Source organism: Anabrus simplex, chromosome 2 (assembly GCF_040414725.1).
Source record: "Anabrus simplex isolate iqAnaSimp1 chromosome 2, ASM4041472v1, whole genome shotgun sequence".
NCBI lineage: Eukaryota > Metazoa > Arthropoda > Insecta > Orthoptera > Tettigoniidae > Anabrus > Anabrus simplex.
In genome coordinates, this window is record NC_090266.1 from 278,800,698 (window position 1) to 278,814,614 (window position 13,917).

Here is a 13,917-nt window from a genome sequence, read left to right on the forward strand (position 1 = left end):
GCCACTAATGAGAAAACGTCCGATACCAGCTGGATGTACGGTACGGTTAGTGTACAAAATGGTTAGCTCAGCATACATAGTGACAGTGTGTAGTATGGGATAAAAGGGTATTCAATTAGCAGTATATAAGTGTACACAGCCATATTCTCTTTCATTAATTAATTAATTAATTAATTAATTTATTTATTTATTTATTTATGTATTTATTTATTTATTTATTTATTTATTTATTTATTTATTTATTTATTTCATATGACGTCCATTTCTTGATGGATACAGTACTTCTGCATCCATCTCTTGGCACAGGACAGAGTAAAGTGTAGCTTACACCGAAGTCCCAGTCAACATCCATGGCTGTGACAATATGGAAGTTGCTGGGGTATGGGTAGTGCTGAGTAATGACGTTCAGAGCATGACTAGTGCATCTGAGTGTTATGAAAGGTGCTGCTCATAGGGTCAGTCGTGCTGCAATAGTACTTTCTGACCCAGTGAGGAAAGCAATGGCAAACTACCTCACTCCTCATCTTGCCTAGTACGCCTCATTTTGGTGCTGCCATTGGTTTTTGGGGTTTCCTTATAACCGCATAACCTTTGGTGGTGCTATTTGAGGATCAAACCAACCTCTGGGCTGATGACCTAACAGACAGACACATGGCGTAGCTATAAAGCCTGCTGTTACGCCATACCATCTTGCACGTGCTACATTGTACAAATTACAGAGTCCTAGGTTTCCTAATTGCATATAATGAACAATGAAATTAAACGAAAGATACATTTCTGACATTGCTATAAATGACCATTAAATAATGCACTATTTCCTTAAATCTATAAACCATTTACTACATCTCTTTTTAAAGACATTTCCATTATGTATATCTATAATTACAGCCGGAAGAGAATTCCAGGAGGGTACGGTTGTAGGTATGAGTGAATTGAGTATGAGTGCTCTGCTGTAAATAGGGAAACTCAGCAGAGAAGAATTTTCTGTCCTAGAAACACTGTTTGTGTATGACAAGAATTTAACATTCGTTCTCAGATAACTTCTTGTACCTCGACGGAGGATATTGTGGACAAGCGAGACCTAGCGAAGGTTTCTTCTCTCCGCCAAATATAACCACGACAGCTGTTCAGACAGGGTGATATATGGCAATACCCAGGTATATTTAACACAAAACGGACGCATGTGTTAGAAGCTCACTGAAGTTTAGCACTAAGTATGGTATTTAGGTTGTTATATACAGCATTACGTCACCATAATCGCAGATATGTTGAATTAAGCTCTGAAAGGAACTTCCTCGTATTTAATTATTTATTTGTCTTCTTTCAAGTGGCGAAGTTAGGGCGCATGGCAATGTCTTACACTTAACCACATTTACAATACTTCTTCTTAATCTGCATACCCCCTAGGGTTGGTTTATTCCTCGGACTCAGCGAGGGATTCCACCTCTACCGCCTCAAGGGCAGTATCCTGGAGCATGAGACATTGGGTCAAGGGATACAACTGGGGAGAATGGCAAGTACCTCGCCCAGACGGCCTCAAATGCTATGCTGAACAGGGGCCTTAGTGATGGATGGGAAGATTGGAAAGGATAGTCAAGGAAGAGGGAAGGAAGCGGCCGTGTCCTTAAATTAGGTACCATCCCGGCATTTGCCTGGAGGAGAAGTGGGAACCACGGAAAACCACTTCCAGGACGACTGAGGTGGGAATGGAACCCACCTCTACTCAGTTGACCTCCCGAGGCTGAGTGTACCCGGTTCCAGCCCTCGTACCACTTTTCAAATTTCGTGACAGAGCCGGGAATCGAAACCGGGGCCTCCGGGGGTGGCAGCTAATCACACTAACCACTACACTACCGAGGCGGACTACAATACCTTTCTACAAATATATTACCTTATAATTGAGGAGAATTACATTATGCTAACACACTCGTTCTCACTCTTACTCACATCTAGATGATGATGATGATGATGATGATGATGCTTGTTGATTAAAGGGGCCTAACGTCTAGGTCATCGCCCCCTAATGGTACGAAATGAGACGAAATGTAATAACAATTTAAAAGTCCAAAATCATCCACTGACCAGAATTCAAAACGTGATAACGATAAATGAATGGATGGGTATGAATTTAAAACAATGAGAGGATCCGACCCGCAATGCCCCACATTCCCAGAGACTAGCGTTAAACAACAGTAGTACTAATCAAGGGAGTGCTTCTGAATCGATGATGCTTATAGTCTAAAGTGATCCAATATCCAGGTCATCGGCCCTTCCATAATGGTACTTATCGCTAGGAAAGTAAAACCACCAATCAAAAATAGCATAGGTTCGCGGTATTCCACACATTATGGTACTACTCGTAGGTATTGTAATTCGCACATATAGCACAGACCTATGGCGTTTTTCACATTGTGACGCCATTTACAAGCAACACAAACCTATAGTGCTCCTCACATAGGCGTACTAATCACAGGGACTCGTGTTATCCCGTAGTGTTCCTCACACAGTGTGTACTTACTAATCATAGGCAAGGCAGACCCATGGTGTCACTCACCCATGGTGTTGCTCATATAGTGGTACTAATCACAGGTACTCTAAAACCCACCCTGATTAACATACTGTCGCTACTGATCACAAACCTATTGTGTACCTAACATAGTGGTACTACGCGTAAGTAAAGGTGACCCATGGTGTTCCCGCGTGGTGGTACTAATTACAAGTACTCTCGTGGCTCTTTTTTTCGCTACTTGCTTTACGTCGCACCGACACAGATAGGTCTTATGGCGACAGAAGAAGAGAAAAGGTCTAGGGATGGGAAGGAAACGGTCGTGGACTTAATTAAGGTACAGCCCCAGGATTTTCCTGGTATGAAAATGGGAAATCACGTCTCATGGTTCTAATTCGATCATCTCTTGGTCGCCCCTTTGAGTCGCATCTTACGACAGGCAGAGGATCCCGTGGGTACATTCTTCGCCTGCATCCTCCACGCACAGGGGGATATGTGTTTGGTCCGCAAGAGCTATTTTATTTCGCTCAAGTCAGCCGACAAGCCGGTTAGGAGCCCCCTATCCGCCACCTGCGACGCGCCACGTGGGAGTATTACCTCTCCCCCCTTCCGGGCGAGTTGGCCGTGCGGTTAGGAGCGCGCAGCTGTGAGCTTGCATCCGGGAGATAGTGGGTTCGAATCCCACTGTCGGCAGCCCTGAAGATGGTTTTCCGTGGTTTCCCATTTTCACACCAGGTAAATGCTGGGGCAGTACCTTAATTAAGACCACTGCCGCTTCCTTCCCATTCCTAGGCCTCTCCTATGTCATCGTCGCCATAAGACCTATCCGTGTCGGTGCGACGTAAAACAAAATAGCAAAAAGTACACCTCTCCCTCTGCTACGCCAGCGTAGTAGGTTCGCGGACTCACATTTATGAAGGAATTGAAACATTATACAGTACTGTACGTCAACCAATATGAAATAATATTGCTCAAACACACACACACACAATAAATGCACGTATTATAATACTATCAACTTGTTCTACATATACCAGAGAAACACAGTCTATAGCCATTCACACACTCAGCTGTACAATGCGCACGTCGGTCGGTAGCTCTCAACAGGTAATCTCGGCAGGATCTCTTTAATTTAGTTAATGAATCACTGTCCCTGACACTGACTGGTAAGGAGTTACAAAGTCTGGAACCGGACACAATAAAATAATTGTTATACGTAGATGAATGGTGAAGAGGAATTGTAAGAAGATACAGCGCGAGTTTTACAGTTATGACTGAGGAGAGCAGGTGGAATGTAGAAGAAAGATACTGAGGCGAGATTATATTAATACAAGTATGACATATTTACGTCTTTTTTCAGGTTTTAGCCAGTGAAGTTCCTGAGACTAAAGAGTTATATGCACAGCATAGTTAAAGTTAAAAATGAATCTGGGGGAACAGCTGATTGAAAGCTGGCTGCAATTTCACCCAGTAGCGGCGGTTGGGATTAAAAGTGCGGGGGCAAAATATTATACAGGCAACAAGCATTACCCGCATTTGTAGGATATAGCGGCCGTGGAGGGCGAGGGGTATATATATTTCAAGACTGAAAAATAAAGGTACTACAAAATGGTAAGTGTTTTAATTCTCTCTGAGCGATACTCAACAGAGAGGTAAAGGTTGATAGTTTACCAACTTAAGTGCGGTAATAATAGTTTTTGAGATTTTGATTGTGTACTATACAGTAAAACTTTCACCAAAGGAACAATATTACACATGTATTACAATTGAATAGAAGTATGGCGTGGTTATACAATTAGAAATAATTTAGTATTTGACTACACACAAAGAAACTAACACACTTAAGAGATTGCCAGACTGACGAATGTGCACGGCAAGCGAGACCTTGGCAAAAATATGCACCTGTTGCTACCTTCCTCACAGCACATGCAATGTCTCCACTACTTGGTGTGGAGTTATACAAATCTGTTAGCCAGGACGAACGACATTTTGTGCGTATTTCCGCTAATAATTTTGTTCATAATTACAGAAAATAATGGAGAGAATTAGCTGATAAGACAACAGGCTTGTGCGCAATTTTTTTTTTTTTTAATAATTCACGTAACTCCCAGTTTCAGACGGCTGAAATGGATTAATACTGGAAAGTTTCCTCCAAAAAGTGGGGGGGGGGGCGACTGCCACACCTCGCCCCCCTAATCGCCGCTACTGGTTTCACCGTGTTTTCGTTAGTTGCGTCAACAGGGATTACGTCACAGTAGTCGAGGTTAGGAAGAATTAAAGCCTGCACTAGTCTTTGTCGCATGTCCGGTGGTAAGATGTCTTAGTTTCTTTCAAGGGATGAAGCGAAGCAAAATTTTTTGTATATATTTTTGGTATGTTCCGTTCAATTTAGAGTTTGTCATAGTCACGCCAAGGTTTATCACTGTTGCACTGCAAGGAATGCTTTTATCGTTTACTAGCAAGATACCCGTGCTTCGCTACGGTATTATACTGAAATTTATAATTGAATGCTTATTGTTTTATATATAATCCGCCGAAATTCGCGATCTGACTGGTTGTCTGAGAGAATCCGCCAAAATTCGCGATCTGACTCGTTTTCTAATAGATTACGGCAAGTTTCCTCCCATTTTTCAATCTTTCCTTCCAGCAATCGATTTCGTACTTCCCGGGCTAGGTCCAGGTATTCCACCCGGTCAGTTGAGTCCCTAAATCTTTGCCATCTTTTCCTATAAGAATTTTTAATATGGATCAAATCCTTGAGGAGATCCGGCGTGGTGTCCTCTTGGGTGCCTTGGCGGCACTGAACCCGCGGCTGGACCGCATTCTTAGTCATCACATGTCCAGGACCCGTTTCCAGCGCGGTCTGCACATTTGACGACGGTCCAGAACATTATTATTATTATTATTATTATTATTATTATTATTATTATTATTATTATTATTATTATTATTATTATAGATGTTCTGGATCCCATAGCAAGATGCAAGACCGCTACTTGGCGGTAAATTACATCTGCTGCCACTGTCATTGTTAACAATGTGACCAGCACCATTGTCGCGCGTAGCCAAGTGTGCGGGATTTCTGATGATACGAATGACATATTCCGTCCATTGTTGACCTCATTATAGAGGGGAGCAATTGGACGGTCAATCTCATTCCTATCGTTTATTTCAAATGTGTTTAAATTTTTATTTATATGCCAGGAGAATCTACTGTAAGAATGTTCTCCAAAGGAAAAGATGGCTCTTGAAAACGAACCCAGGAAAGATTAAAAATGATCGGTTTATGATCAGAATAAGTACATCGGAAATCTACAGCCTGTTTCCAGTCATTCGACAGGGTCATGAATGGAATGAATAAAGCCCCCATCTGGCGGCGGCAATAGGAATTGTGCCGGCTGCCGAAGCCTGTCTCACTCCTCTGGGGCAATGGATAATGAATGACAAATGAAATGAAATTATATTGGACAGTGTTGCTGGAATGATGACAGGGAAAAACGGAGTATCCGGAGAAAATCCTGTCCCGCCTTCGTTTTGTCCAGCACGAATGTCTCATGGAGTGACCGGGATTTGAACCACATAACCCAGCTGTGAGAGGCAGGCGCGCTACCACCTGAGCAAGGGAGGCTCCTTATAAGAACATTATGAACAGTAAAATCAACTATTCTCACCTCCTTTTACACACCCACCGGCGTTTATTTACACGCACCCCCCCCACCCCCCCACAAACATAACAGAAAGGCATGTTTCTTTATGTTTAAAGGAGATTCCAAACACCAATGTTCACGTCTATTACCTTCAGTTTTGAGATATAAGTATCCCCATAAAAATAATTCACTTTTTTCACTTCCTTTCACACTTCTCCCTCCTCCCAATTGAATTTTCCGACAAAAACCTTCTCTCTTTAATAGTAAAGGATCTTCTAAATACCAATTATCACGACTCTAACTTCCTCAGTTTTTGATTCGTGTGACCTCATGGTAGGAATTCAACTCCTTTTCAATCCCGCCCCCCCCAGGATGATTCCCCCCCCCCGCAGAAATACGCGTTTTTCTTTGTTTCTAAAGGAGATCCAAATACCAATTTTCACGTCTGTAACAACTTTAGTTTTTATTAGACGTAAGTATTCTCATACAATTAAGTCAATTAATTTTTCAATTCTTTCACCTCCCCCCTACTTCATTGGATTTTTCGAGAATACGTGTTTATTTACTTTAAAGCAGAATCCAAATATCAAATTTCACGTCTGTAACATCTTCATTTTTGAGATATCAGCAGCTTAATTAAAATAATTCAACACCATTTTCGGGCACTTTACCCCTACCCTCATCCAGCCAAGTGGTATTTCGGAAAACTAAAAATACACGTTTCTTGACTTTTAATAGAGATAAAAAGTACCACTTTTCACTTGTGTAACATGTTATGTTTTTGAGATATACAGTAGAAATTCTCATTTTAAAATTTCACCCCTTTTTTGTTCCCATTAAATGGAGTTTCCAAAAACAAATCACCTATGTTTCTTTACTTCTACAGGAGATTCCAAATACCACTTTTTACGTCTGTAAAATTTTACGTTTCTCAGGTATTCTGTAGATATAGTCTTTCAAAAATTTCACCCCAATTTGTCACTCCTGTTTAACCGCCAGTAATTGAATTTTCCAAAAACAAAAAAATACATGTTACTTCATTTTTAAAGGAGATCCCATGTACAAATGTTCAGTTCTGTAATATCTTCAGTTTCTGAGATATATGTATCCTCATTAATGGCATTCAAACCACTATTCATCCTTTTACACCCCTCTTATTGGGATTTTCCGAAAACCAAAAATACATGTTTCTTTATTTTTAAAGGAGGTTTTAATACCAATTTTTACACCTGTAAACTTTTCAAGTTTTAAGATGTAGATACACTCATTTTAAAAATTCACCCCCCTTTTCACCCCCATATTTGGATTTTCAAAATACGAAAATATACCTGTTTATTTATTTTTAAAGTAGATCTCAAATACCAATTTTCAGGTCTGTAATATCTTCAGGTTCTGAAATAAAAGTAGCCTCATTAAAGGCATTCAACCCATTTTACACCCTTTTCCACCCTTATTACAGTATAAGGATTTTCCGAAAACTAAAAAGTACGTGTATTTTTATTTCCGAGGGAGATTCTAAGTACCAATTTCTACATCTGTAATCTTTAAAATTTTTGAGATATAGATACACTCATTTTAAAAGTTCACTCCCTTTTCACCCCCCCCCCCTTCCACCATTAATTGGATTTTCACCCCTTTTCACCCCTCCTATTGCGATTTGCAGAAAACAAAAAAATATGTGTTCCTTTATTTTTAAAGGAGATACTAAATACCAATTTTTACACCTGTAAACTTTTAAAGTTTTAGGATACAGACACACTCATTTTAAAAATTCACCTCCCTCTTCACCCCCCATTATTTGGATTTTTCAAAAACGAAAAAATACCTGTTTCTTTATTTTTAAAGTAGATCCCAAATACGAATTTTCAGGTCTGAAATATCTTCAGGTTCTGAAATATAAGTAGCCTCATTAAAGGCATTCAACCACTTTTTCACACTTCTCCACCCTTTCTATGGGGATTTTCCGAAAACAAGAAAATACGTGTTTCTTTATTTTTAAAGGAGATTCTAAATACCAATTTTTACATCTAAAAACCTTAAAAGTTTTGAGATGCAGACACACTCATTTTAAAAATTCACCCCCTTTTCACTCCCCATTAATTGGATTTTCCAAAAACAAAAAATACCTGTTTCTTTATTTCTTAAGGAGATCCCAGCACCAATTTTCAGGTCTTTAATATCTTCATTTTCTGAGATATAAGTAACTTCACTAAAGGCATTCAACCAATTTTTCACCCCTTTTCACCCCTCCTATTGGGATTATCCGAAAACAAAAAAAAAATTGTGTTTCTTTATTTTAAATGAAGATTCTAAATTCCAATTTTTACATCTGTAAACTTTAAAAGTTTTGAGATATAGATGCACTCATTTTAAAAATTCACCCCTTTTTCACCCTCCCATTAATTGGATTTTCCGAAATCAAAAATGTTTGTTCCTTTATTTTTAAGAGCGATTAAAAGTACCAATATTCAGGTCTGTAATATCTTCAGTTTCTGAGATATAAGTACCGGTATCCCGATTAAAGACCTTCAACCCATTTTTCATCCTTTTTCACCCCTCCTATTGGGATTTCCTGAAAACAAAAAAATATGTATTTCCTTATTTTTCAAGAAGATTCTAAGTACCAACTTTCACATCTGTAAACTTTCAAAGTTTTGAGATATAGATACACTCATTTTACAATTTCAATCCCGTTTTCACTCCCTTAGCGACGGAATATCCAAAAATCCTCTCTTAGCGAACACCTACATCTTAACATGAATATATCCCCAAAATTTCATTTCTTTATGTACAGTAGTTTTGGCTCGGCGATGATGAATCAGTCAGTCAGTCAGTCAGGACAAGTTATTTTATATATATAGATAGACTAGCAAGATACCCGTGCTTCGCTACGGTATTATACTGAAATTTATAATTGAATGCTTATTGTTTTAGATATATAATCCGCCGAAATTCGCGGTCTGACTCGTTTTCTGCGAGAACCCACCAAAATTCCCGATCTGACTCGTTTTCTATTAGATTACGGCATGTTTCCTCCCATTTTTCAATCTTCTTTTCCAGCAATCGATTTCGTTCTTCCCGGGCTAGGCTCAGGTATTCCTCCCGGTCAGTTGGGTCCGTAAATCTTTGCCATCTTTTCCTATAATCATTTTTAATATGGATAAAATCCTTCAGGAGATCCGGCGTGGTATCATATTGGGTGCCTAGAAGGCACTGAACCCGCGGCCGGACTGCATTCTTAGTCATTACCCATCCAGGAGCCGTTTCCAGCGCGGTCCGCACATTTGACGACGGTCCGGAACATCATCATCATTATTATTATTATTATTATTATTATTATTATTATTATTATTATTATGTGTTGCTGGAATGGATGATGTCAGGAAAACCGGAGTATCCGGAGAAAAACCTGTCCCGCCTCCGTTTTGTCCAGCACGAATGTCACATGGAGTGAACGGGATTTGAACCACGGAACCCAGCTGTGAGAGGCCGGCGCGCTGCCGAGGATCCTTATAAGTACATTAAGAACAGTAAAATCAATTGGTCTCACCTCCTTCTACACCCCACCGCCGTTAAGTTTATTTACCGGCACCCCCCCCCCCCAAAATTAAAAGAAGGCTTGTTTCTTATGTTTAAAGAAGATTTCAAACACCAATGTTCACGTCTATTACCTTCAGTTTTGAGATATAAGTATCCCCATAAAAATAATTTACTTTTTTCACTTCATTTCACACTACTCCCTCCCCCCTAAGTGAATTTTCCCGCAAAAAAACTTGTTTCTTTAATAGTAAAGGATCTTCTTATACCAATTATCACGACTCTAACTTCTTCAGTTTTTGATTTATGTGTCCTCATGAAAGGAATTCAACTCCTTTACACTCCCGCCCTCCAAGATGTTTTCCCCCCAAAACGCGTTTTTCTTTGTTTTTAAAGGAGATCCAAATACGAATTTTCACGTCTGTAACAACTTTAGTTTTTATTTGATGTATGTATTCTCATTCAATTAATTTAATTAATTTTTCAATTATTTCACCCCCCCTCCCCTCATTGGATTTTCCGAGAATACGTGTTTCTTTATTTTTAAAGCAGATTGCAAATATCAAATTTCACGTCTGTAACATCTTCATTTTTGAGATATCAGTAGCCTAATTAAAATAATTCAACACCATTTTCAGTCACTTTTACCCCCCCCCTCCACCCAAGTGGTATTTCCGAAAGCTAAAATTACACGTTTCTTTATGTTTAATAGAGATAAAAAATACCATTTTTCACTTCTGTAACATGTTAAGTTTTTTGAGATAAACTGTAAAAATTCTCATTTTAAAATTTCACCCCTTTTGAGTTCCCCTTAAGTGGAGTCTCCAAACACAAATCACCTATGTTTCTTTAGATTTACAGGAGATAAAAACACCCACTTTTTACGTCTGTAACATTTTACGTTTCCAAGATATTCTGTAGATATAGTCTTTAAAAAATTCACCCAATTTGTCACTCCTGTTTAACCGCCATTAATTGGATTTTCCAAAACTAAAAAATACGTGTTTCTTTATTTTTAAAGGAGATCCCATATACAAATTTTCAGTTCTGTAATATCTTTCGTTTCTGAGATATATGTATCCTCATTCAAGGCATTGAACCCATTTTTCACCCTTTTACACCCCTCCTTTTGGGATTTACAGGAAACAAAAAATACGTTTTCCTTTATTTTTAGAGGAGATTCTAACTACCAATTTTTACATCTGTAAATTTTAAAGTTTTAAGATGTATACACACTCATTTTAAAAAATTTACCCTCCCCCCTTTTTACCCCCAATATTTGGATTTTCCAAAAACGAAAAAATACGTGTGATTATTTATTTTTAAAGGAGATTCTATATACCAATTTTCACATATATAACCTTTAAAAATTTTGAGATAGATACACTCATTTTAAAATATTACTCCCTTTTCACACCCCCCCTAAATTGGATTTTCCAGAAACAAAAAGTACGTGTTTCTTTATTTTTAACGGAGATCCCAAACCCCAATTTTCAGGTCTGTAATATCTTCAGTTTCTGATATATAAGTAGCCTCATTAAAGGCATTCAACCACTTTTTAGCCCCTTTTCACTCCTCCTATTGCGATTTTCCGAAAACAAAAAAATACGTGTTCCTTTATTTTTAATGAAGGTTCTAAATACCAATTTTTACATCTGCAAACTTTAAAGGTTTGGAGATATAGATTCCTTCATTTTAAAAATTCACCCCCTTTTCACCCTCCCATTAATTGGATTTTCCAAAAACAAAAAATTACGTGTTTCTTTATTTTTAAAAGAGATCAAAAGTACCAATTTTCAGGTCTGTAATATCTTCAGTTTCTGAGATATAGGTACCGGTATCCTGATTAAAGGCATTCAACCCATTTTTCCCAATTTTCACCCTTTTTCACCCCTCCTATTGGGATTTTCTGAAAACAAAAAATACGTGTTTCCTTATTTTTAAAGAAGATTCTAAATACCAATTTTTACATCTGTAAACTTTTAAAGTTTTGAGATATTGCACCCGTCCACCTCCCGAGTCCCAGACTAGCATTTATCTCAGGGGTGTCGGTTCATTATTTAAATCATCAAATATAAATATAACGGCATAATAGAACACGGGGATGAACGGAGCAACTTAAAATTAAAAGGGGGAAGGCTCGATTGTAACTTGAATTTAAGGACTCCATGATAGGACTAGGAAGTGACTGTTACTTTAAAAAGGGCATTATCTAACTACAATAAAAAGATTATGAGAGTGGTTTCCTTTGAAATAATTTGCCAGAAGGAGCGGTTTATTACGCCATTTGACGTATAAAACTTTGATACACGTGGCAACAATATTTGAATTTACACACATGTTACATATATAAATCACTTGCCATACCGCAAGTGGTATCAATATCTTGCTGCGTTGCTTCTGAAATAAAATGACATTTTGGAGGTATAATTTACGGATCGATTCCATTTGAATCGAACCGTTACTCAAAGATATAGCTTCCTTCTATCGGGAGCCCGAGCATAACCCATGTTACGGTCGGCTTCCCGATTTAACTAAGATGATGTACTCCGGCTATATACATTTTTCCGAGACCGGTACTCGGACTGGGTAATGTTTCTCGTGAAGTGCGAAAACTGGATTCCACGGACAGTCCCTATCTTACGATATCCAGCTGATGCCATACCACTGAATTAGCATTTACATATTATTTACATGTGATCTGAATTGTTTCCAGTTAGCCTCAGTAGACTACTGCCACAGATGAGATAACGAGAAGCGGTGGGAAATACCGTGGCCATTGACCCCCCTCGCATCGCGAGCGAAGTAAACAAACACGCAAGTATGACTGTAACATCGCCCCATACGGAAACCGTACAATAACGCGGTAAAAAAAATGATTCTAATATTATCACTCTCATTATTCAAACATACGAATAGAGGGACGTTGTCACCAAATAATTTAATCCACGAAATTATCATCCTCGAAATTATTATTATTATTATTATTATTATTATTATTATTATTATTATTATTATTATTATTATTATTATTATTATTATTATGCAACGGTTCCTGGCACTGTCACGTTTGATTAATATCATCATTATTATGCGGGATGCAAACACCAAGTGGTTATTACTGTTATTATTATTATTATATCCCTCTCGTGATTATTATTATTATTAATGAATAGGTGACTCAAGATATTATTATTATTCACGTCACTTAAGAGGTTATTATCATTAATGAACCGGTCACTTGCGCCAAAACATATATTAAGATATCGGTCGCAATTACAAATTAATTCACTGATCAACCAACAACATCATTACAGTTATTATTATGACAATTATTATTAATCTGACCGCGATGATTTAACATTGTCCTTACATTGTTATTATTATTATCGGTTGCATATTATCATTTAGATTCCCGTTTAACATCGTTATCAACGCTCATTTAATTAAGGCGGTCCAATCCTTTATCTGCAATATTTATTATTATTATTATCACGACATCATGATTGTCCTCACTCGTTATTACAATGAATACAATATACGACCATTTCTGTGGAATCTGAACTCTCATTATCCTTAGATCCGTTGTATCTCAACGAATAACTGTGCAGTCTATTTATTTCGTACATGCTGTCACGGGTTCGAATTCTACCCGCTGCGTAACTCAGTATTTCTCTGTGACACTGCCCGTACATTTTACACTCATATCAATATCCTAAGTGTCTCTCGTACGGAATTTATTTTCCTCTCTATCTCAATATTCCTCGATTCATTTATTTATTCCTCACAGAATTATCAACTGACTTATTTATTCATTTCGGACATCGTACGACCTTTTATTATCTGACTGCAAATTCTTTCACATTTTCTATCTCATTTGGATCTATGCCTTAGTTCATTCTCCACAAATAATCGTAACATCTTGAAATTATATTTACCAAAATTTGACAATCATGGTCTCGTAATATTAGCACTACATGTTCTGGCTAATGAATCGCAACTTCAAAACGCGACATTTATACGTAAAGAAAAATTGGACCGTAATTTAAACCACACGTTCATTAACATGTACGGATTATTAACACCGATCTACATTTGAATATTATTAATCGATCAAATTAAGTTATCACGCACTTTAATTCCAAATTAAAACGACCTCCCGTCATTAAATGATTCCCAATAAACTCAACACTTGATCACATAAATTACATGAATTATTATTATCTC